Genomic DNA, 25,420 nt, shown 5'->3' with positions numbered 1-25,420 from the left:
ACTAGTAATGCCACATGGCTCTAGACGGAATGGGTGGTTGGATAGCATGGATCATGCTGCAGCACAGACCCAAAAGCATGGGAGTATTGCAACAAGGTCCTCAAGGACTCTGTCCTTCCCTGCAGAACACCCTTTTACAAGACCTGTTCTTAACTGCAAAAGATCACATGAGAGTTTCCTCTAGGAACTGTCCTCTTGAAAAGCAAGATTCTCTTTGGCCTGCTGACTTCACGTATTGCCACAGTGAGAGTTTCTGAAGCTGGTAAGCTCCAGAATATCCACTTATCAGTCATCTTCTCCCTCAAATTAGCATTAAAAGGGCAGGAAAAGAGTCTGCACAAGGCAAGAAGGCATGGTAAAGGCAAATGCCAGCATGCCAGATACTTTGCAGACGGAGTCATTATTATTTCTCAGAGAAAGGCTGCCAAACATCACAAACATAGAGTCACTTCACTGTAGCTGTCATTGTCTGCTAAATTAGGGTCCTTTCACTTGAAAGTATTTCCTTTTTTTTCCCAGCAGATAGCAAGAATAGGTGTTGAACTATTAAGATTACCTATAGCCCATGGTATCATATGTCTATAAAGATTATTTTCACAGGGAGCCAGCAGGATGAGCTGTTAACAAAAATCTTTTGGCTAAATATGCTGCCCTTCCCTCCCCCCCCTCTCCAAATTTAAATTTACCAAATAAAAACAGTTAAAGCTGTGTAGAATTCAAACCAAAGTCTCTGAAAAACACACTTAGAGAAGATGAAATAGCACCTTGAATATAAATCCAGATATGCCTCTTTTACACAAGACATTTCAGGTGAAACATAAAAAACTATGTCAGGGCCATACACATATGGGACCTCTCAGCCCTAGGCATCTTTCCCAGGGTGGATGTTGGGAGTTAACAGTTCTCAGCAGGAAAGGCAAATAAACTATAATTTAATAGAGTCTATAAAGTATAGGCTTGAGACAAAAATCATAACCCCCTCTGCTTTTTCCCCATCCTCTCCCTTTCTTTTTTTAAATGAATATATTTAAAAATATTTTTTCAAATAATGAATTCCTTACTGAAACATCTCTTTATATTAATCCCAGGTCTATTTTAATAGTACAGGTGAAGTCTATAAGATTAAGTAAAAATGACTGAATGCATGTGTTTAAGAAGAATTATTTATGAAATTAGATATTACTAGCATGTATGAAAACTTTATCATAGAGTTATGTGATAAAGATATTTGTATCAAACTTTTGTCATAGTCCCTCAGCCATATACCATATTAATCAGATATCACATTCTGATTTTTTTTTTTTTTTCCCCCTCCCCCAATGGGAATCATAAAAAAAGGACATTGCACTTGTGGAGGTAACTGTGAAAACTTTGTGGTTGCTGACAATTGTCTGGGACAATCCTGTGGTTGCCTAAACACACCGATGCCCTTGTTCCACTGCTGTGGAAATTATCATTCATGGTTTTACCCTCTCTTGAACAAAGTTTCTCTGACCCCTCTTTTCCTATTACCAGCCCTCCAGACATTGTGTCACTTCCAACTTATTGCCAGGATATATAAGAGTACAATCAAAAGACTCAGAGAATTATTTTATCTTCCCATGCAATTTAGGATCAATTTCAAATTGCCCACCTTCCTTTAAAAGTATTCTGCTTTTCAGCACTCTTCAAAGACAGCCTCTGTTTCCTTCCCTCGCCCATCACATGCATGTTCTCTTTTTCCACATACATTTTCATCATACATTAGATTCTTCCCTTTCATAGACACAGCCTCTGCTATCACTGGCAAAATTCTTCAGTCTGCAGCTCCCTGAACTTGTCACAGCCTTTCACTGAACCCCTACATTATGAAAATCCAACATACAAACTCCTGCATTTGTTTATAACTTCTAGCTGCTAACAAGATGCTATAATTTGTGAAAAATTTTGCTGGCAACTCTGCTTCTGTACCTTTGTCCTTGTAAATAATTTAGTGAAATGCCATTCTGCATGTAACGCCCAGCAGAAAAGAAAAAGATGTCTTACCAGCTAGCTCCTGTTTCCATGATTTACACCAAGCATTACACTCCTGCAATCTTTATCACAGCTTACAAACTTCACTTTTCAAACAATCTGCTTAAAAAACCAAAATTAATTAATTCTGATGCCATTTCCCCCTAACAGCTTCTGAAACATTTCAATACATTACAGATCAGTTTTTCCACCTCCAGCAATCAAAGCATCTGTGATTCACTGCACAAAGCCTCACACACCAACACCATCCTACCAGGAAAGTTCAAAACATTTTAGCAGAATGGGGAATGCAAAAGTGTTTCCTTTGACAGTTCATTCATTCACTTCTATCTTTTATTTCTGTTATTTGCAGAGGTTGGAATGGATGTAGTACTGCACTCAAAGGGGACAACGGAAGAATGTAATTCAAACCCAAAAGTTAATTCTAGTTTTTTAACAAGCACACAATTAAAGGGATAAATCTTATATTTATTTAACTCTTGAAGAACTTTCACAGGGATTACGACACAATCTCAAGAGCCCTTTAGACTGAGCAACATGCATAAAATATGGTTTTCACAGTAAACTGTCTTAAACACATGGCATCCTCCATAAACATTAATACAAATTTAAAACCAAGTTTGCAATTGTGGAATTCTAGTACTTAGTCCCCCTATCTGCCAGCAGAGAAAAAATTAAAATTCCTGGGGAGAAATTCAACTTTGCCAGGTGCCAGTGGTGTCTGCAAGTTTTCTGCAACTGAAGATTTATAAACATGCCGGTGAATGTACACAGGCACAAACTGGTTCAATACACTCCTAGAGCACCAGTTGAAGCTGTAAGACAAGATGCTATGCTTTAGTGAATAAATAAAACCTCAAAGAAATAAAACTGTCACCAACACTTGTAGCAGGCAGTAAAAAAGCAGATTCTTTCTAAGAATGGCCAAGTAAACAGCTTTGTGTTTTATGCCTTTTATACTAACAGAGTAGCTTCAGATCAAAGCTTCCTGTTCTGATTTATATCAGTATCAGTTTTCTCTTACCATAAATTTTAGGGCATCTCAAATCATTAATTTCTTAATTTAATTTTGTCTAATGATGAACCAGAGACCTTTTTAAAAAGAGCGCTGAATACATCAGTAGAAGAAACTAATGCTTGCAAATGCCTTCGAAGCTCCAACAATCAGAAAAAAAATTTTTAGATTGCAATTAATACTGTTTATCAAAAAATTTTCTCTTACTTTAAAATGTTCATTTACCTGGGTTACAGATTATCTGAAACCTTTTTAAATGCCTGCTGCTGATTTCAGTTGAGGGCAGTGTAATTTGAACCCAGAAGAATCGAGACCATGTTTTTATCAACTTGAACACAAGGCCCTAAATCCCCCAAAATACTATCCTTCAGGACACATGTTGACTTCTTTCAGCCTGTACTTCTTTGCATTGTGCAAAAGGAGAGCAGTTGCGCAAGCAAGTATTTGTCATACAAAATCGTCTGTTTATATCACTGTCTGACAAAGCACCTTTAGTAACAAGGCACCCTATTCAGAGATCTAATTTTTGCAGACATTTGTACGCCAAATTTTAAAAAAAGAATCTCTATGATGGTGGGTTTAATGAGGTACTCTTATTCTCTGTAATAAAAATTAAATGAGAGAGACAGAATTCTTCTGCTTAATTGCCACATCTGTTATAAGGCACTTTACTTTGATTGACTGGAGTGTATGTGTCAGAGACTCTGCCAGAAACCCGGCAAACTTTGTAAAGTAGACTTACAACTTATAGCCCAACTGGCACTAGCAGCATCTCTGTTACAACTTCTGCTGCCTCTCAGTTAAAACTACAAGAATGTTGGTCTTGGTTCAATCATTCATTAAAAATTAAACTAAGTATTGCAAATTCTGCCTTTTTTTTTTTTTTTTTTTTTTTTTTTTTTTTTTTTTTTTTTTTTTTTTTTTTTCTTAGAGGTAAATTAAAAGCAGTCCCTGTTTTCAGAAAGAAGAGCATTAGTTATCTGAACGTGTGAATGTGTCATCTCTCATTAATGGATGAGAGAGACATAAGCAACCTAGAATTTGGAAATTGCACCACATGAAATTTCACATTCAGTGGTGCATCTGCTGCCTTAATTTGCCAGCAGATGAGCAAAGGGTTGAGGGGACAGTGACAAACAGCACAGGGTTTGCAGAGGGACTGAATAATCACTGTGAGGGAGATCCTGGGAAGAACAAAAATGGAAGGGACACTGTCCTCTGATCTATATGGAAATTTGGGATGAAACCTGAACTCAGAAACTGCCTTTCTTCAAAATCCACAGATCATGACACCTGGTGAAAACCTCAGGTATCCTGAGCTGGCCAACAAGTGGTTTTATGACCAGCTGATTTTCTTTTGGCTCTAGAACCCACTCTTAGCATCTACTGTCCTGAATACCAAAATGACACTTTCTCCCTCAACTAACTTCTTTTTTTCAATTTCACACAGGCTTTCTACCAAGAGCAGAGAAATGTATGTTGCTATTGTAAGCATGAAGACAGACAGGCCAGCTGCAGTACTGCAGAAAACTACTTTTTATCCACTTCATCCAGTAAGCAGCAAGGGATTATCTGACCTTCCTTACCAATTTTCTCTGCTGCTCCAGAGAGTGCAAAGAAAGGTAAAAGTATGTGTGGCATAGCAACAAAAACTGCACCAATACCCATTGCATCTCCTCCTGAAAGGCAGAAGGATATTTCTGTGCTGGAAGCTGAAGCTGTCCACCATGAGCTGGGCAAATGACAGGCACTTGGCCTGACCCCAACCTGTCAGCTGCCCACTGAACTAACCCATGTAAAAATCTTTCTTCTCTCTGGAAGGCAGATTGGGACAATAATTCTCCCCACCACCCCCCAGGAGAGCAAGTGACTGTTTTTTGGAAGGAGTCTGCCCCAATGGGTGACATGAGCCAGGGCAGATGCTCTTTGTCACTCCTCAGAGGTTTTTGTTATGCCGTCAGGAGTTCAAGGCTGCTCCATGATTCAAGGGGATCCAGAAAAGTTTCCACACACTCTCTATTTTGAGATCTCTTTTCTTTTGCAAGTATCTGTTTTCACTCAACCTAGTGAATACAGCAAAAGATAGCACTCACTTAAGCACTTTTATTTTAGATACACATTAGGTAACAATCTCATACAGTATTTTAGTTCACATAACTCCCTACAAGATCTACAACACTTCTGCTAACACTGCAAGGCCTTCTGTTCTTGAGGCTACTCTTAATAACCATACTGTACGTGGAAAGCATTCAGCTCCAGTCTGTCTAAGTGTTTCATCTTGTTTCACAAAACAAGTCAACAGCAGTGCTAAAAACATAATTTAGGTCTGCTAGTCTCCGTTTTCAACCTACCCTCAGGACCCATGCCTCCAGTTTGATATTCTGCCATGATGACAATTACATCACGCTTATGGTACCAACTGGGAGTAGCAATAATGAAACACCGACTGCTGGGTCCTAAACATTTACAAAGGAACCACCACACCCGATGTCATGACTGATAGAATTTTTTTTACAGATTTGGGTCACCTCTGAAGGGGCCAATAATGCCCTCTTGTCAGTCTGCTTTTATACTTCCCCACTCCCCCCCCCGCCCCCCACTGGTGGTTTTGCTGGAAACAGCAGTGAAGAAAAATACACACAGATGCCTAAGAGATAGGCCATGCGGGGTAATTTTCAAAAGTCTATTGAGAGACTCCCAAAAGAGAAGATCATCAAGTTTGAAGTGTGTATCTAGAAGGCAGGCTCCAGAAATGCTATTCAGTGGCACTAGACATTTTTTGAGCGATTGCAATGGACTTCTACTTAATTCCAAAACCCACTTGTGCAGACCAAGACACAGCAGCAACCTCAGGCTTTCTTCACAACTTGTCTCATTGCTAGACGAGAAAGGGCATTTCCTCCCTGCATCCCAGCACTGCTTCATCAAACAAGCCAAACAAAACTCTCTTTTCTGAAGTTGATCCACAGTTAAAATACACACAAGAAAGGTTGGCAATCTGCAAAACCACAAAAAAATCTTCTCCTGCATATTATTGGCACAGACCAGAATCCCAAATCACTGCATCCTTTGAGGTTCACTTACTATGAATGCATATCCTGGCTGTCATTATTCATACATAATGCAAATTGGCATGAACTAGTGCTCAACAAAAAAGAATGGAGCATATTTAAAAAGTGCAATAAAGCTTCAGAGGAACAATATTGTTCCAGAGATAAGATAAAGTCTCACAGCTCTCTGAAACAGGTTACAGAGACGAAAAAATCTACTGACAAGCAGTGAGGATACTTAAAATAAGGAAGTTTCTCTCTTGCTATGTTTTCATTTTACTCTCTCAACAACTAGTCATGCAATCTTCATATTCAATAATTAAAAATGCAGTCTTTTGTGGATTCAGAGTTTAAACAAGTTCCCTGGAAGTAGTGACTTTTTTTCTTCAGGACCATCTTCTCTTTTAAAGTGATGGAGGCCTGTGGAGTACCTGCACAGCAGAATCTGCAATGCGTAGTGCCTTTAATCCAAGCCAATCCTAAAGCACAAAGAGCACTGTATGCACTCTCAGGAGAGTCCATCACAGTGCTGGCAATTTCACTTTTGTCTAAAAGAAAATTTTATTATCTATTAAAAGAGGCCAGTTGTTCTGGCTTTGGTGGAGGCAGCTTTGGTATATTTGGATGACACAGATAGGTGTGTCTTCACAGACCCTAAAATGTACGAACAATGGTCTGGCATCGTGAACTTCACCGCAGTTCAGTGGAAGTTCAGTGATCTCACTTGAGTCACTCCTGATTTACTCAATGCAAGAAAGAAAACTGGACCCTCAGCCTCTGTACAGTTACATCTTTCATTTTAAAATAAATGAAACTAGCTAAAAATAATTTATTAAAAAAAACCCCAAACAAACAGAAATTACATTCTTTGCAGACTGATAAAATCTTCATGAACTCTACCCCTCAATTTAAAATACACATTTCAATCTCACTGGCAGGTACCCTTCAGAAACAGTTGCTTTCTGCACTATTGGTTTGGGGAGCGGGGGGAAGGAAGATGAAGAAAAAAAAAAAGATTAAAAGATCAAGTTACTCTTCGCTTCCAAACAAGCTCGGCCACAGCTGTACATCAGCTTCCGAGCAACTGCTCTACAAATACACAACAGGCCTTCTGTCTTGCCACAGGGTTTGCTCGGGTCACCCGCATGTGGTGTGGATTAAAAAGGCAGGAAAGCTCCATTACAGAGCGAGCAGAGCCACGAGTTAAATGAGGGAGTTGGTGGTGCTGCTAATAAATATCCTGTCCAGTGCTCCATCCCAAGAGGGCTCCCCCAGACCGGAGGATCCCACAAACAGTTCTGGAAAAAGGGGCCTAAATCATCATTCTGTTTTCATACTTTCACCATCTAAGCAGATGGAAGTTGGGAGGGAAGGAGACCACAAAGTTAAGTGGAGTTTTCATAAGCAAAAAAAGGATACCAAAGAGGCAGCCTCTGATTTTCAGAGGTGAAAGAGTGTCAGGCAGCGTGTGAAGATTGTGTAATTACTCTTATCATAGGAAAACAGTTAAACGGAAAAGTGACATACAGCAGTAGTTATGGAATAAGGACAAAATTCTTTGCAGGCTGTGATCACCAGTAACTGTGGCCATCTTCAGGTGCTACCTCCCATGTGCTGGAGAAGTCAATCCAGCCTTGAAGGCTGCAAAGATAAAACTATTTCTAATTGAAGAGCTTGCCACTGCAGCTGTAGTATCCTATTTACTCAGCAGATTTCCAGCCCTGCTGCCTTTGGGACCAAGACTGCCACAACCCCACAAAGTCAGGGACATTTCTTCATGTATCAAGTGCCCTTGAATCCTTTCAAAAGCATTTATAAATTCCCTAACAGATGCCTCCCACAAACACACAGAGCCAGTATTTGTGCTTAAGTTCCATGATCATGACGTGTGTATTGACAGATCAGTCTCAATAGGTCCAAAATTTTGTAAACATTTTAGAGGAAACTAAAACTCAGCTACCCATGCTCAAAAACACACACAAGGAAGCAATGGAGCAAAGAAGCAAACGAAGTGGAAGATCCACTTGGCTTGTTGGCATACTCCATCTTATTCCCACTATGTCTGCTCTCAATGTTATGTTTCATGGTTTTTGCTGATTCCTGACAGCAGCTTCCAAAAAAACATAAACAAATCATTTATGTCATTTTGTACTTAAAACTTAACCAGACTTTGGTGTGCACACACAAAAACACACTTTTTTTTTTTTTTTTTTAAACCATGCAAGTGCTTCTAGTGTGTTCACATTCTCAGGGTGATCAAGCTTGGTCTGACTATTGGCTTTTGGAGGATCTGATGCCAGTCAGCCGTGCATAATGGCCTCTTTGTCTCACTGTCACATGAGGAGCATTGTGTTACAATCATTGTCACTCTGGGCTCAAACTGCAAGGCATGCTTTCACACAAAACACTCACTTTGGGGGCTCCTTTTGGCAGAGCCCTGCGATCGAAACTCTTTTGCTGCTCTAGTTAATCAGCCCAGCAGTGCTGAAACTTTAAAAGTCAGGATTCAAAACATCTCATACAAATCAACCGATTATGAAGCTTCTCAATGGGCCACAAGAAGAGAGGGGAAGGTAACATAATATAGCCATCATTTATTTAAATCACCTTTCCTAAGCCCTATGACAGCAGAGAAGTGTGCTCCAACTAACAGTGGGGGATGGGAAAAAATATCCTAAGTCAAAGTTATCTCCACCTTGAGTATTTTTCTCCTATACTTGAGAAAATGTCTGCAAGATAAAATCACAACATTTCCACAAAGACAAGTAACAATGTTGCCAGGTGACAATGTTATTTTACTACTCGCTCTGTAAATCCTTTAAATTCACCAAGAACACCCAACCCTTGCCCTGCCAAACAAGATCCTGAAAAATAGACAAGACTTCTGTATAAGAGAAACTTTCAAAGTTGCTTTAAACATGCTGAACTCATTTAAGCCCTGTACAGATGTCTCCACTTTCATTAATGAAAAGTATTCTCGCAAGGCTGAGACCAAACCATGTTAAGAACAACATCCTCCTGCCCATACTGTCTCTTGAATAATTGTGTACTAGAAATGTATGTCTTGTACAGCTGCTCCTGAAATACAGCGCTACTCACTCCGAAGAGGACTTACAGGACCTACCCCTGAAGAAAACAGGCACTGTGAGGGAAGAATTCATGACATAATGCCTGTGATGTGCAGAAAACTTGGGGAAGCAGTGGCTTCTTCCCAAAAGAAATGGGGTTGTGCATGGAATAAACTACCCACTCACATACCACCTTCTGCCCAGTTCATTTTTCTTTCCTTTGCAGTCCATCAAAATGATTTGATTATGAGCCCTGGTTTGGTGTTCCACCCTGGTACTGCTCATAACTGTGCCAGGTGCCTTGAACACACATTACCCTCCTCCGGATCATTTTTCTTTATTAGGCACTCTGAGCCAGCCTTTCCTTCTCTACACCCTCCACTGCTGCTTTGAGCAGATCCTCCCAGATGAGCACTGCCCCGGAGAAACACCACCACAATGGGTCAGGGCCACCCCAGCTCTTGCCTGGACAATTCTACCACAAACCCCTGCTATCTTCTCTTGTCAAGCCTGACAAATTCATCTTCTGCATCATCCTAAGGTCACGACTTCTCTGAGATGCCCCTTGCCTTTCATGGTCTCCTCCCATGCCCAGCATTTCCAGTACTTTACAAGATGCTGACCCTTTGTTTGGCAGGCCTTGGTTCCAGCCATCATTGGCAATATACTGGTATTACAGAGAATTAGTTCTTCGCTGTCTCCTGTTTGAGACTCTCATCTAAAAAAAGAGCTATTTTAAGTCATTTAAATGTATAAATTTCTGTTGACTTTTGATGCAAAATAACATGACTTTAGCTTGACATGTGTCTTCATTATTTCATTGCCTCTCCTTATTTCCTCTTGCCTTTTGTCTTGGGGTTTAGGTTACAAACAGCAAAATAATTTTTTGCTATTGTTCTTGAGCTGTTATACATCTCCTGTGGCTGTAGTGGTGGACACAAGCTGCAGCTCTTCATGCCGGTGATTGTAATTCTAAAATTACACATTAATATGAAGTATTTAAATTTCTTCGAAAAAATAATTTTGCTCACGCACCTCTGTGTATTCAACAAAAATGATCTGGTAGGCTGAGAAGGGTGTTCTTTTACAGCAACAGAAAAACGATTAAATTTCTTTCCTCAGGTCACACAGCAAGCCAATATCAAAGTTAAAATTATGGGGTTTTGCTGTATGTTTTCATTGTCTCGCACATCAAAAGACCTCAGAATTAGTATCTCACTGCTGACTATTGGCTAATTTCTCTGACAGTCAGATACAAAACACTGATGAAACTGGAAGAGATGGCTGTCCACATTTTAATTGAAACCTAATGTGTACATCCAAAGGCATGAACCACAAACCCTTACACATGCAAAACATCAGCTAAAGACCAGACAGTTTGAATGGGTTAATTAACATGAATGCTGACACAATCAATAAAGCTATTCCAGTAAAGCAAATCCTTCCTTAGAATATTTCTCCTAGTTTTGTGACATATGGCTTTAAATGATACATACCCTTTTCACAAGTAAAAAAAAAAGAAAAAACAACCAACAACGTTTGGAATATCAAGACACAGATTCTTCTCACAGATGAAATAATACTGCAGTTATAGCTACATTTATGCTATGCTGACTGGAGCATATGAAGTCAGTACTAATTACTGACAAACTAATCTGATAATATTAAAAATCAGGATCAAATTCCTGGCAGTGAGTCAGTAACATAACAACTACATACTGAACTTGGATTCCACTGGCATCGTTCATCAAAGAAGACATCACTTAACAGAAGTAAGGATGTAAGAATTTCGACTGTCATTTCACTACAGCATTCCTGTCCATACCTAAAGAGACACTACTCATCTACACTGTGTTCCATTAAAATAAATCTAAAAAAAAAAAAAAAGGGGGGGATCACATCCATCTTACAGTACCATCTACGTAACTTTGGGGTTTTTAAACCAACATATCTTTGGTTAGACTAAAACTGTGGCACATACACAAAGAATCTGGTTTTTACCTTCCCCAAAAGCCACTTGCTTTCCCTAGAAAGACGTGAAAATGCCTACACATGGAAAAGCAATATGCAGAAACCATTAAAAACTCCTGCCAAGTAATCTGAATATAAATTCAAGGGATCCTTACCAGCTGCAGTCAAAAGCCCACTCCAAACTCCGCTAGATGTTAATCAGACTTAAGTATGTTAATGCACAGTTCCTGTATTCTCTGCATAGATTAGTTAATTGCTTTTGTTAACTGCACTTGCTTCCTCAGGGGGGTGTGTGTACCCATATAGCTGAACAGCTGATTGTGGAAAACATGGTTATGCAAGTCATCGAAGGCTTGTTCACTTGGTTAAACCCTTCTGCTCACCTCAAAACAGCTCACTTAACGCTGTAACACCTGGTCAGGTCCTCCAGGCGCCCACTCCCAATCCACCAATCACACTTAAAATTATGGTATTACCTATACAAGTTTTAAGTAGACATCTAAATGGTGAAATTTATATACAAAGGGCTAAGGCATCTCCCCTCCCCCCTCCCCCCCCCCCCCCCCCCCGCCCCTGCAAGTATAGTACAGTTTCAGTCTGTGGGGACTCAAACCTGGCATGCACAGCCCTGCCCCTAGAGAACTGTGCCACCTCCAGACCTTTTTACTACCTGATACACCAGAAAAGAGTAACTCTATTTCCAGGGGAATTAAGTAGACACAGCCAGGTGACTTCACACAGGTCACTGAGCTGCCTTCAGTTTAGAAATTTTTTGCCAGATATGGACTATAATCAGTGAGTGAAACCACAAATTTCATAGGCAGTCCTACGAACTGCTCTTTTCTGTCCGAGACTTGTAACACTCCAGACTTAGAACCACACACTAAGGAGCCAAGCACAAAGCCATGGCATCTCCATAGCATATTAACAGTCAATACTAATATGATGCACTTATTCACCCCCTGTGGAAGCAACACACATTTAAATTTGATTGTATGACAAGGCCACACAGTTGGCTGTGTAAGAAAAATTAAATAAAGTTTATTACATAAGGTGCCATATATTGATTCTGTGCGGGTGTGTGAGTTACATAGGCAAACAAGTAGAAACTTGGTGCTAAATTACAGCTTGTCCAGCTTATTAAAAATCTAGAGAACACCTGCCCAGCTGGTCTTTCTGATTTGAGATGGGAAATCCAACTAGACATGCTAATACTATTTCATTTGCAGGGCCAGTAACTAGCAAGCAATAGAATGATCTGGCCACCCAGCCTAGTATTTTCCTAAATTCTGTCTCCAGCTCAGATAGTTGCACCCCGCCTCCATGCACCTCAAGAAGAACACACATACCTAATTACATATGCTTTCCTCCAAGTATTGTGTTATTGGGCACAAATACCATTTAGCGATGTTGACAAGGCAACTGAAGTCAGCTTTCAGTTTCAGTCTCACATCACACATGCTGCTCAATCAAAGAATCTAAGAGTTTTCAGCAAAGGTCTGCAGCTAATCTGCTGGGGAACAAATACTACTCTCCAGACTTGTCTTTTGGGGGGTTTTTTCTTTGCTCTTCAAGATGCTGGATAAAAACATTTTTCCTATATAGGGTCATTATGTCAATCAGCTTTCTAAAAGACTGCTGCAAAGTTACCAACTTGATAAAAGAAGCTATGAAGCATCTTCTGTACCAATGACACATTCCAAGTGGGGTTTTAAACTCACTCTCCAGTAAAAAGTTGGTACTTTGGAAAAACTACAGAGCTGTACGGGATTCTAGGAAATGCACGTTCACTTTGACTACATTTCAGTACTCAATGACTGGCAGCAACATTTAAGTAATTAATAAGATTACCAAAAGATCTCCATTCCCAGCTAATTCGAGGAAAAGCAGCTGTGTATTTTTCCTAATTGATTTGTGCCTACATTTCCAGATTGAACCTACTCCTTGGCTGAAAAACAAAATAGGAAATGTTTACACTACTGTTACTGTCGCCAAAAGAAAATCTGTGCAGGATACCACACAACTGAGAATTTCTCTAGGCAGCTTCTGCTGAGGAACATATGCTGGAACGCAATCAAGGTATTAAACAGATGTGCATTTTCACGTGCAGGTCACGCTAATTTACATCTATACACAGGCATCCCTCTATTCCAGCGCGTACATTTGCTCCAGTCTCCGCTCAGGACTGCCAAAAGCCTTCCGTGAAAACGAGGGATAAAATTTAAAAACAGGCACTTAGAGGGAAGGGGAAAAAAAAAAAAAAAAAAAAAAAAAAAAAAAAAAGGTGCTCTGAGGGGAACCTGAACCGATTCATCCGGGCTCGGGACCGCAGGGGCGCTACCGCATCCCGCCCCACCATCCCGGTCATCCCGCATGAACGCGGGGACAAACACGCCAGGATGCTTTGCCAAGGCGGAGGCACCGCGGGCGGCCCCAAATCCCATCCGCCCCCCGGAGGATGCTTCTGCCTAAGGCAAACCCCGCTCCCGGGAGCGACGCCGTCTCACCCCCGCTTCCTCCCCAAGGCTGCCGCACCCGGCACCTGCGGGACGGGACGGGACGGGACGGGACGGGTGCTATCACTGCCTACCTGTCCCACGGGCGCCCTCCCCGTCCGACCGGCAACCCCGAGCGGCCGCCAGGAGCCGTCGCCGCCGGGACTCCAGCAAGAGGCGGTATGAGCGGTGGGGCCGGCGGGGATCAGCCCCTCCTCCGCCTGCCCCGGACCGCCCCCGGCCAGACCCACAGACGTTTTTAACCACTTAGCCGCTTTCCCAGCGCTGGGCCCGCTCGAGGCGCCGAAGCGAGCTGGTGGTGCGTTCTCTCGGTCCAGGAATCGCCGCCCTCCACTCGCTTGCAGGCAAAATTCGAGCGACATAGGTACATCAGAGGTCATTTTATTCGGCCTAGTGAAAGATAGGTACTTACTCAGCCGGTGAAATCGCCTTTTCCCGCAATGAGGGGCTGATACTCAGCCCCGTCAGGAGACGTAAATTTATAGAAAAAAAACCGTCAGGTACTCCTCTTCAGAGCGGCTACAGAAAGGAAGGGCATCGTCACTTTTGCACTTAAATATATTTTAGTATATTTAAGATACTTACTCCGCAAGAAGTTCTGCTGCGGTTTTTTTGTTTACTTTTTTCCTATTTGAACATCCTGTTGCTGCGGTGCTAACAGGGTCGCTGCTTGGCTCGGTCTTTGCCGGTGGCAGGCCCATCCTGGAGCCGGAACCATTGGCTCTGCGGGACAGGGAGGAAGCTTCCAGCACCTCAGAAAAGACACATCTGTAGCACCCCACGACAGTAAAACTCGGCCATGCCATCCCTTACAGCTTTTCTCTCATGCCCATGAGATGTGGGGGTGCTGAGGGTGCTGTGCCCAGGCACCGTGGGGTTCCTGGGTGCCGGGCGTGCCCCAGCCCGGGCTGTGGGGATACTGAGTGCACCCACTCATGGGTGCTACCGCATGATGTGTGTGTCCGGGGTGTGGGTGGGCGCCGGTGCCGCCCGCTTTCCCCGTCCCTTACTGGGCTGGGTGGGCGCTGCCCAGAGCGGCGCAGGCCGGGAGGAGAAGCAGTGGCGCTGCCGCCTGAGGTGGCGCAGGTGGGAATTGGGGATGGCCCTTGAGCTCCAGGCGGGCCTGCACACGGGGAACCCCGGCAGTGGGAGCTCAGTCCTCTTGGAGGGAGCTCACAGGGTGCAGGGGCGCCTGAGTGGAGCTGGGGCTATCCATGGCTGGTGCTGGGGTGCTGTATGGCTGCTGCTTCCTGCTGCCAGAGTGTGCTTCAATGGGCTGAACCGGCAGCAGGTCTCAGGAGCTTGTCCGAGGCACAGTAAGCCGACGGGGTGCCGCAGGAGATCATGGCAGCTACACCGTAGAGATGTGGGGACACCAAGTGGCCAGAGGGACTGCATGGGTTTGGGATAGTTATGGGGTGTTGGCACCAAAGTCCTGCATTTGCGGGCATTGCAGGGGCTCAGGGGTGTTGAGAAAGGTGTCCTAAAGCAGCTTGTGGGTCCCTGCTGATGTTAAGGGGCTGGGGGTCCCCAAGATTTCTCGCAGGCTTGGGGAGCTTTTCTCAGGTCAGTTCTCAGTGCAGCGTGGTGAGTCCAATGGCTCTGCGATGGAGAATTGGCACCAGCTGGTGCCAGAGCTTGTCTGTCACCTGCGGGTGGAGGGGGATGTGTCCTTGCTGAGGCCCTGGATGGGCAGAGTTGTAGTTGATACAGACGTAGCAGAAAAGAAGATGCATTTGGAGATGCAGACTGGATGTACATAATAGGGACTCAAGGGAGCCAAAGATTTGGTGCAACTGTTGTGTGAATATAGGTTTAAAAGGGAATGGATTATTATTTCCTTACACACACCTTCAAGTATTAGCAATGACACTAAAAGTGGTATCAGTTGCTATGGACAGGCATGAGAGATCTGTATAGTGATATTCTTTGTTATTTTTCATTTAATGACTATTATTTTGGTTTACCTGATGAGAGGATTTTTTTCGAGGAAACAGATTTCATTTAATGAAACAAATCACATTTATTCTAAGGGTAAAAAAATGCAAGCAAGCAAATACACAAAAAGTTCCTACATCTCAATTGCACTGATGGTTAATTGCAAATATTTTTCTCAAACAATGGAGTTTCCTTCTCAAATGTTCAACAGTGTCCATTTCTGATGGATTTGTATCCTGAGGTAGTAACAGTAATGACATACTCTTGTATATCATTACTGTTATACCTGACTCAGACCCCAAGTGTGAATGAGTTCTAAATGTTTTATTGAGAACTAAGAAAAAAATCCACAAAGCAAAAGGGACAGCACTGGGAGCATGGCCTGTAGCACACCAGGCCCTGATGGTGTGACCGGTGACTACCTTAGGGCTATTGGCAGAAATTCCGGGTGGTAAATGAATTTGAGAGATGGGCGCAATTCTGCCAAAACAAAAGGCTTTAATAATCAAAACAACAAACACATAGAAGGTGCTCACAGTATAGGGTACACCAGAAAGTGCAAGGGCCAGGATAGAAACAGTAACTTATATAGAGTAGAATAGGGGTGGGGTCTGAGGGGAGGGTTCCAATCATAATCTGGGGTTAGGAATATTAAAATAAATGTACCAAATGTGAACCAGTAACAACAGGAGAAAGAATGAACTTTTCTAGGAACATTAACATAAAAACTCCCAGGGGGCAATGAGAGTGAGTTTTTGCTCAGCATAACTAAGGGGATTTCTCCTATGGCCTTAGGCAAAAGCCTTCATCCTGCTCAGCCCCAACAGTGGCTAACTTCCAGAAGCTGGTGCACAGAATGGCTACTCCGCTTTTTATATCTGTGGTGTTGCATCCACCTTTAAGACTTTAAATGAATTACATTGGTTTGTATGGCAGTCAGAGTTAAAGAAATGTGTTTCTTTCAGCTCTCCTATTAAATATCTATTAACAAAAAATCATAATGATAACACCTACACAGTAAAACTTACTCAGAAGAGAAACTAAATTTGCAATTAAGTATTCTGCTTAACTGGGGCGGGGCAGGAATAAAAAACAATAACCAAACCATACCATGCACAAATTATATAACACTACAAGCATTAGCAAATTAAGGATGCTATGGAAAGGAAAAATGTGTATTAGAACCTTAGAACATAATATTAAGTACTGGCAAAAAAAGCATTAGACACCTTTTTGAAATAGCATTTTATGCACAGCTTTTGAACTCACGATGCAGTTGTTGGAAACATATATATATCTCCAAAAACCCTGATTTTTTTTTCTTAGTATAGGACAAAAAAAAACCCAAGCCAACAAAACAAAACAAAACAAAAAAAAAAAAAAAAAAAAAAAAAAAAAAACAAAAAAAAAAAAAAAATAACAAAAAACACAAAAAAAACAAAAAAAAAAAAAAAAACCAAAAAAAACCCAAAAAAACCACCAGCCAGCAGGTGACAGAACTGCCTAACTATTGCTATGTTAACCACGTCATTTTGGTTGTCTACTTAAACATTTTCAAATAAAATAGAAACTAGCTTTAAGAATTTTTGTTTCTGTGACACTCTCTTTAATTCTCACAGCATGGCCAGCAAAAGCAGTACTTGGTGAAAGCTTTTGTCCTATTACCACTTATAGGACATTTTTCCTTCCATCTTCATGTAACATCTAGAAGTGCTACAGCCATAAAGCTCTCAGAAGATTCAATCAAATACAAAACCATACAAAGTCCTTGGAAAGTTTGAAAGTGTGCACAATTTTCAGTCTAACAAAATTCAGAGAATGTTTTCTACTTCCATTTTCATATATCACTGGTTCATCAACCCTTGGTTTTGAACTAAAATTATGTTGACCATCTACAGCTTTTTCTAAGACCCCATCTTTAGAGGGACTTCAAGAATCTTCAAGAAAACATATGAGCAGGTGAAATAGCTCTTGAATTCTACACTGCAGAAGGTATTTTGCAGCTCAAAACTTAAATTCTGTGTTCACAACTCCGCTGGTTAGAGTCAACACTGACCACTGCAGAAAAGCAGCTCTTCACTAGCTTCAATTCCACAGCTGACAGAAAATGCAGAGTAATTTTGCAACAGAGAGAAATGTTCTTTCACTTACTACCTAGCAGCGTAATTTTTCAAAACTTGTGTAAACGTGTGCAGCTGAAGGAGCAGACTGCAGTCTGATTTCCTAACCAAAGTCCGTATTTGTGGAATTTTGCAGTTCCCATGTAAGTTTTGTACAGACTAAAGAGAGATGAATAGTTTGTGCTGAAGATCAGACCCATACCAAGTTATAAAACACAGAAGCTATGGCAAGACTTAAAACCAACCTCTGCCACCTCAATTAATGTGGAAGGTCCTCTTGTGCCTCCTGGGCAGTGTTCCTCCTTGCTGGCAGAAAATACCTCTACCTCCTGATTACTATGACAGCTTTCACATACCCCATCATATCTAGTTCTTCCTCAGCCTGAATTGCATCATTTCAGGCATCTAGAAAATAAGTAAGACACAAAAGCAGGAATTAAACTGCTGGACTTAAAAATCCAGAACTGGACCTCACCGATTAGCTTCCCTCAAAGAGATGTTGTCTGAAGCGGGTGAACTCATGGTGGCGAAAACACAGTTTTTTAAGTCTACAAACTATGGAGAATTGAGAACATAGTTAGCTGTCATGGTTTGGCTTCTGTGACCCCAGAATCAGGCCAGCCAGGAGTAGTGTGTCAAATAAAAGAACGGGTCAATTGGGTTACCCAAAACCATGAGAACTTCAATGAATAGAATAACAACAGGTAGAACAACACTGTACAGGGTCAACTCCAAAGGACCAGAAAATGCGGGAAACACAACAATATATAAGGTGGATCTGAGGGTAGTTGTCCAATCGTAAGAGACCACTAGAAACATGACACTATGTCAGATGTGACTAATCAACTGTAAATTGGAACGTAACCTTACATGGCATAACTCTATTAGCATAAGAACTCCCATCATCCCATTCTTCTCACCATAACTAGAAAAGGTTTTCTTATGGCCTTAAGTCTATAGTTACCTCAGGTCGGCTGATTCCTACTGAGTTAACCATATATACTTGATGAGGTTCAATTAGTCTCTTCTATATCATAAAACCTTTAAGGCTGCTAGCAGAGACATGCTTTACTTTGCCAACACTAAAGTATGGATTTTTTTTAACCACTCAGGAAGAGTTACACAGTTGTAACAAGTTACAATCCGTCCATGGACGTAGCCAATGGAGATGGAGGACACCAAAGTGGAGGGAGGATCCCTAAAATGGGGTGCTACACCAGCAAGAAATACAAAGGTGTTCCAGCCTTCCACAAAAAAAGCACTCCTTTTCCTTTTTTACCTACATTCACACTATGGTTGCACCAAATCTTTGGCTCCTTTGAGTCCCTGTTATGTACATCCAGTTTGTATCTCCAGGTGCATCTCTGTTTCTGCTACATCTGCATCTCAACTAGAACTCTGCCCATCCAGGGCCTCAGCAAGGACACATCCCCTTCCACCTGTAGGTGACAGACAAGCTCTGGCAGCAGCTGGTGCCAGTTCTCCATCTCAGGGCCACTGGGCTCACCAGACTGCGCTGGGACTCACAGTCCCCAGTGACAGCTGGCCTGAGAAAAGCTCCCCAAGCCTGCGAGAAATCTTGGGCACCTGCATTGTCGCTGACCGCTGGAGGCCTCTGAGGGTCATTGGGGTGCCCCAACCTTCCTCAATGAAGTGCCTTTATAAAGGCACTTTATAAAGGCACTTTGGGTCTCAGAGGCACAGGCACTCCCCTGTTGATTTAGTGCTCATGTGATGGCTGCTGGGGCAACCAAGCCCTAGCAGCTCTAGTGATTTCAGTGGGGCAGAGGAGCCAGGCAGCTCCTCTTCAGGCAGCACAGGAACAATAAGCAGGGAGCAGTTCTTGGTCTTCCAGGGCTTCTTTTTTCCTCAGAGGCAGTCCAATGAAAGACCCAGAGGCTCTCAGGTGCCCTGATTTTATGCTGAACTGTAGGGGCGGGGATTACAATGTGGGCCAACAGGAAAGGGAATTGGAGGAACAACCGATGAGGGGAAGGATCCAAATCTAACTAGCAGGGGAACAGAAAAACCAGGAATTAAGGGTTCTAACAATGGGGGCTGAGGAATTTGCATGGGGGTGAGTGCTCGTGGGTTTTCTCTGTATTTGCTCACCCTAACCAAGGTGGGCTTCCCTAATATACTTCTGTGGAGGAGTTCTGCACATCTATATCTTGCTCTCTTTCCATGGGAGAGTACACTTTGCTGTGAGGGCCCCAGGGTCTCCCATACCCCAGTCCTGCTTCAGGTCATTTTCCTCAACTCATCCCTGTGTCCCTGTAATGCCTGCAAATGCAGGACTTTGGTGCCAACACCCCATAACTATCCCAAACCCATGCAGTCCCTCTGGCCACTTGGTGTCCCCACATCTCTACAGTGTAGCTGCCATGATCTCCTGCGGCACCCCGTCGGCTTACTGTGCCTCGGACAAGCTCCTGAGACCTGCTGCAGGTTCAGCCCATTGAAGCACACTCTGGCAGCAGGAAGGAGCAGCCATACAGCACCCCAGCACCAGCCATGGATAGCCCCAGCTCCACTCAGGCGCCCCTGCAATTTCATTCTTTGCCCTTTTGTGCATCTTTTTATTCGTGGAAGTGTCATCAGATTTTATTTTGCTGTCATGGTGGGGTGTGAGGAAGCAGCAGAGCTGTAATAGCCGCAATACTATCTGTAGGTGATACATTTAAAATTCCAGGGGGAAAATAAAAGGCACAACCAAGATAATTCTGTTATCCCACCATAATCAAACCGATGTCAGCTTTGTTTTGATCTGAAGCTTAATGGATTAAAAAAGTCCTCATAAACAGAACTGAAGTGATTCTCTTAAAAAATAAATAATGATGCCTTTGATCTGGTTTGTCTTTGTGTAAGAAAAACTTTTAAATTATTGCATGGAATGTCTGAATTATAGACACTGAGCAGAAATCAAAAGGGGATTTTGTTGGCCCATATCAGCAGCTCAAGGCATTTATGTACATCCACAAGAGTGGATGTACACACAGTAAGTGGCAATGTGTAGTTGTAAAGGAAGAGCACAAGTCTTGAAAAGGAGTATTGAACACTGGCTCCTGAGGAAAAAAAGGTTACTTAAGTACAAAATATACATGTATGTAAACAGCTCGGAGTACCATCTACTTATATATCTTTTCAATATTTTTCACTTTTACTTTTCCAGTAATGCCAAATTATTTGATCTACAAATGATTAATTTTGAAAATAGGTAACACAAGTGGTTGAGCTGTTGCATAGAAAAGTTTTTTCTTGCACTCACAGTCCAGATCATGACCACAGCTTCATATTGTCATGGTTAGAGGATGAGATACTCCTCAGTAGATGAAGGAGGGAAGTGATTTTCTGAAGATTGTGCAAGAGTCGCCATTTTCCACCCGTTTTCTGAATAACAAAAACAGGATAGTTCTATGGAGTAGTTTTAGGAATGGTGTGGCCAGCTTGAAATGGCTCTTGCACAAGCTGGTGCAAATGCTGCAACTTCTTCTGAGGAAGAGGCCACTGGTCCACCCACACAGGACAATGTGTTGTCCAGGTAATGGCTGGGACACGCTGCTTGGCAGTGGCCCCTATGATAAATTCATTCTGAGCATGAGACCCCACTGGCTAAGGCAGTCTTGTCCCCACAAAGTAACAGGGAGTGAGAGTACGTAAGATTTCGTGATGGCACTGCTTCAGTAATATTTCTCTTGCAATGATATTGTCTATCTAGGGTGGCTTTTAGCTTATCTAGAAACTTGATAAAAGGTTCATCAGCTCCTTGTCTTACATTAACAAATGAGGTTGTAGTGGGACCAACATCTGTTATGTTACAAGAAGTTCACAAATTGAGCTGCTTTGACTGCTAAAGGGCTTCTATAGGCAGCCAAACCTATCTAGCAGTAGGTGCATTTTTGCCCTCTCCCACAAGTGCTTCAACACCTGTAGGTTGCAAGATGTGCCTGTGGAGTTGCTATAAATTGTCCATAGCTTCAATAGTGCAAAGGTATCTCCATTTTGACATCCAGACAGTGAATTGTATACCTATCAGCATAAGTCCCGCTATTTGTTTAGGGTCTTGAGGTTCCAGAGCATGAGTTCTCCAGAGTTTCCAAAAGGCTAATAGTAAAAGGGATACTAATGCCATTGTCTAAGGCAAAGCAACACAGCTCTTTCATGACACTGTAAAGCAAGCCTTCCCATCTAGGTGTTTGGTTGGGCTGGTAAATGACCAGAAAAGCATGCAATAAATTGGCATCCTCCTCTGTGGCAGTGTGTTTTCTCACTGCTGCTCACTGATCATGCAGAAGGGTGGGGGGGGGGGGGGGGGGGGGGGCGGGGGCGGGCAGGATGGGAAAGATCTGGCTTCTCCTCAGGTTCAAATGGATCAGGGGACTGAGGGCCGTTCACTGGTTCTTCTCCCACAGCCCCTCCAAGCTTATGATTAGAGCCTTTTGTTTCACTCAGTGGGGGCACAGAAGGGTTGTCAAGGTGGCACAAGGGTTCTTTCTCAGGTTTCTGACTGCTACATGTGCCTTGAGCACCTCAAATGCCATTTGTCATGGACACAAAAGCTCTGCCAGTGCTGTTGCCCTGCATAGCTTGGTCTGACAAAGCAACCCTAAAGCATCCCACATCTATGGGTCAAAAACATTAGTATTAGTAGAATCACAGTCTTTAGCCCATAACAAGTATTTTCAAACTGTAGGTTCAATTTTCCTGTTGCATTTTTTTCTTTAAATCAGCTTTAACATCTGTGACATCCTTTTTTTCCTGGGATATATTACTCCCTGTCATTCTCGGCTGCTTACCTTCCATCCTGTGGAAATGTCAGTTGGCGCACCACAGGCTTCATTTCAGCCCCCGTAAAGTTCAGCTGAGTGTTGCCAACAGTGCAACCACTGTAGCTCCCTATTTTAAGTCCCTGTTTGGGTATGATTTGTGACAACTGATTGCACGGACTCAGGTTGGTGAAGATACTGAGAGGTTTATTGTGAAAAGCCAGCTGTTTTTATACGGTATGTCTTTCCTTATATAGTATTTTGTCACTAAGCGAGCTATCACACATTGCAGTGTCAGCTACGTATGTTAATGTCCTTGATATGGGGTGATCACATGCTGGTCACTCGCCTGGCAAGCTCCTCCCCATAGCGTATCTGCCACATTGCGTTTCTTCCCCCCAAGGTCAGATGAAGACAAGCTTCTCTATGCTCCCATGGCATTCTGCAGGTGTGTCACATAGCTCAGTTTCATCTTATCTGCCTCTACAATATTCCTTCTCAGAGATGAAGGAGAGAAGTTGTAATAAATGATCAAGCCAAGTTTCGTGAATCAAAATATAGAGTTTTATTTCGAGACTTAAATTCAGTCTCTAACAGCCACAATTAAAAGGAACAGCGTCAAACCCCAGGTTTTGGCACTGGGTGAATGCAGAAATGGACTCTATTGCTCCGAATCTACCCTGTTCACAAAGTGTGTCTCGAGCTTCTGGCTTTTATACAGTCTTTCGCTAAGGATGAAGAGCTACCTTGCTTCTCGTGTCCCTTTTTTGCTTCATCAGGTATTCATGTCCATGTCTCCGGTCAGTTGAATAAATTTCCTGGGGTGGAACAATGTCTTGTTACTCTGGAGTGGTCTTCAGAGATGTAAAACTCGGCTGGAGCAGATAAGATGCCTATCTGGTGTTGATCGCTGCGTCGTTAGCAGGTTCGTCTCCGGAGGCGGGGTGGGGGAACACATCTTATCTGGTCACCTATTCACTGAGTAAACGAGTGTTCTGATGGTTTCCTGGCAGTAACCCCACCCCCCGTTTCTCAATCTTCTCTGTCCCCCTCACATTCCGCTTTTCAAATCCCAAGTACATTTTATATTTTACAAAGTTTACTTCAGACCGAACGCGACTTAACTTTATATTACATATCACAGAAGTGATATGACTATGAGCTACAAGTGGTTTCATTATTCTCCAACCTTGAAGGGATTGGTGCTGCATTTCCTGAGTGCCTCAAGCTTACAGTGTTTTTCAGTGATAAGTGGATTGCTGTTTGCTTTCAAAATGCAATTGCAGGGAAAAGAGGGAAGAAGGGAATCACTGGAACCAGAATTATCTTTAGAAAGCCCAGATGAAGTGCAGGGGTGATAGCAGCCTGGCCCTAGACTTTAAAGATAAAAGTTCTGGAGATTGGAGATAGCAGATTGCAGAACAAAAGTGCAAAAAAGAGAAAGAAAGCAAGGTGCCAAATAAATGCAAATATAAGGAGTAAAAGGAAACAATAAACCAAATGAGGAATGAGAAAGGGTTAAGTAAAACTGTATGACAGAGGTGATGCAAGAATAGCATTTGATTAGTGAAGTTTTTCAAACACATCCATCCTGCATTTCAAGACAGACTATATTTTTTAACCATTTCTTAGTATTTTACAGCAGAAGCACTGTGGGCCTATTTCTAGGCATGATCCCTGGTGGCAATCTTGGTATGATATATAATAACTATGTTACATGAGAGAGAAACAGGACAATTTGAAAAGTGCTGACTGCTTTTTTTTTTTTAATGTGGCTTTGGGTACAAAACAGGCTTTCAAATACATAAGTAAAATTATGATAAAAACTTTAGCTATAAATTGAATTATCTAGGATTTGAAAATATAGGTAAAAAAGGACATCCAGTATTGGAATTAGTAAATTTTCTGCTGTGTAAGAGTTAAAATACTTTAATGTGGAAACAAACTTTCTTCACTTTACAGTAGTGTTCAGGAACTATTGGGTGGAAAAAAATACATGCTGGGGTCTTGGGACAATTATGTAATATTCAGCATCTTCCGTCTTACCAGCAGACATATACTTTATTGGAAAAACCACTACAGCACCCCGATGGCAGTGCATTTTCTTCTACCAAACCAGGTTTTGTCTCTAACATTCCAGTGTGCAGCAATCATGATTCCCAGGGAGGGTATAAACAATTGCTAACTTGTGCTACCAGTTGTCTTCCTTGGAGCCATAGGCTCATAAATAGAACACAATTGTGACAAAATCAATCAGATGTGCTTTATCAGGTTTGGTTGTGCTGTTGAAAATCAAGCTGTCATATGACCTTTTTTTAATAGCTGGTATTAGGCTTGCAATAACAGGAACCACTGTCTATAAGGTCCAAATTTTTATTGATTTCAAGTCATAGTAACTCTAGATTTTACATACAATACAAATATACATATATAGCTATAAATATGATTGTATTATATATAATTATATATAAACATTATTTCTTGTATTATATATTACTACATGCACAATATTGCTGCAAAGAATTTGCCTCCCCATCAATGCAGCACCCATGGGTTTCAAATAAGTTTTTGAATTCTAGTTCCTGGTGTAGATAAGGAAAACAAATCAGTAACACTTTCAATGAAATAGCTACTCAAACATCCAGGGAAAAAAAGTGACACAAACACAATTTTTTTTTTTTTTTTTTTTTTTTTTTAAATCTCCTGTTTTGAATGTCTCAGTTGAAAGTATGGCTTTAAGGGTACCTCTTAGTTTAAATACTTTCTTTTATTTTTAAGACAGCGTAATGTAAATTAACAGACTGGTGTAGAAATAAACAGAATAGATTACCACCATTGCAGAGAATAAGACCTTTTCTTTCCTTCCACTGTTTTGCAGTATCGCCTCTTAAAAATAACTTTTCATCCTGTGATATATGTCCTAAAGTTAATTCGTGTTAAGCAATATGATATGTAATTGATTC

At 41.9% G+C, this 25,420-nt stretch overlaps 1 protein-coding gene across 1 annotated transcript in view; it reads right to left on the bottom strand.

The window, feature by feature from the left end:
- MEGF10 (multiple EGF like domains 10) overlaps positions 1–13,776 on the bottom strand; it is an 82,681-nt gene extending 68,905 nt beyond the window's left edge. Inside the window, exon 1 of the mRNA XM_040089824.1 lies at positions 13,708–13,776. The gene's annotated coding sequence lies outside the window, so the exon portion shown is untranslated. The remainder of the gene's footprint in view (positions 1–13,707) is intronic.
- Positions 13,777–25,420: the final 11,644 nt, after the last annotated feature.

The sequence above is a fragment of the Hirundo rustica genome, chromosome Z (assembly GCF_015227805.2).
Source record: "Hirundo rustica isolate bHirRus1 chromosome Z, bHirRus1.pri.v3, whole genome shotgun sequence".
Classification (NCBI taxonomy): domain Eukaryota; kingdom Metazoa; phylum Chordata; class Aves; order Passeriformes; family Hirundinidae; genus Hirundo; species Hirundo rustica.
The sequence above is the reverse complement of the archived record's forward strand: the minus strand, read 5'-3'. Positions and strand labels throughout refer to the sequence as shown.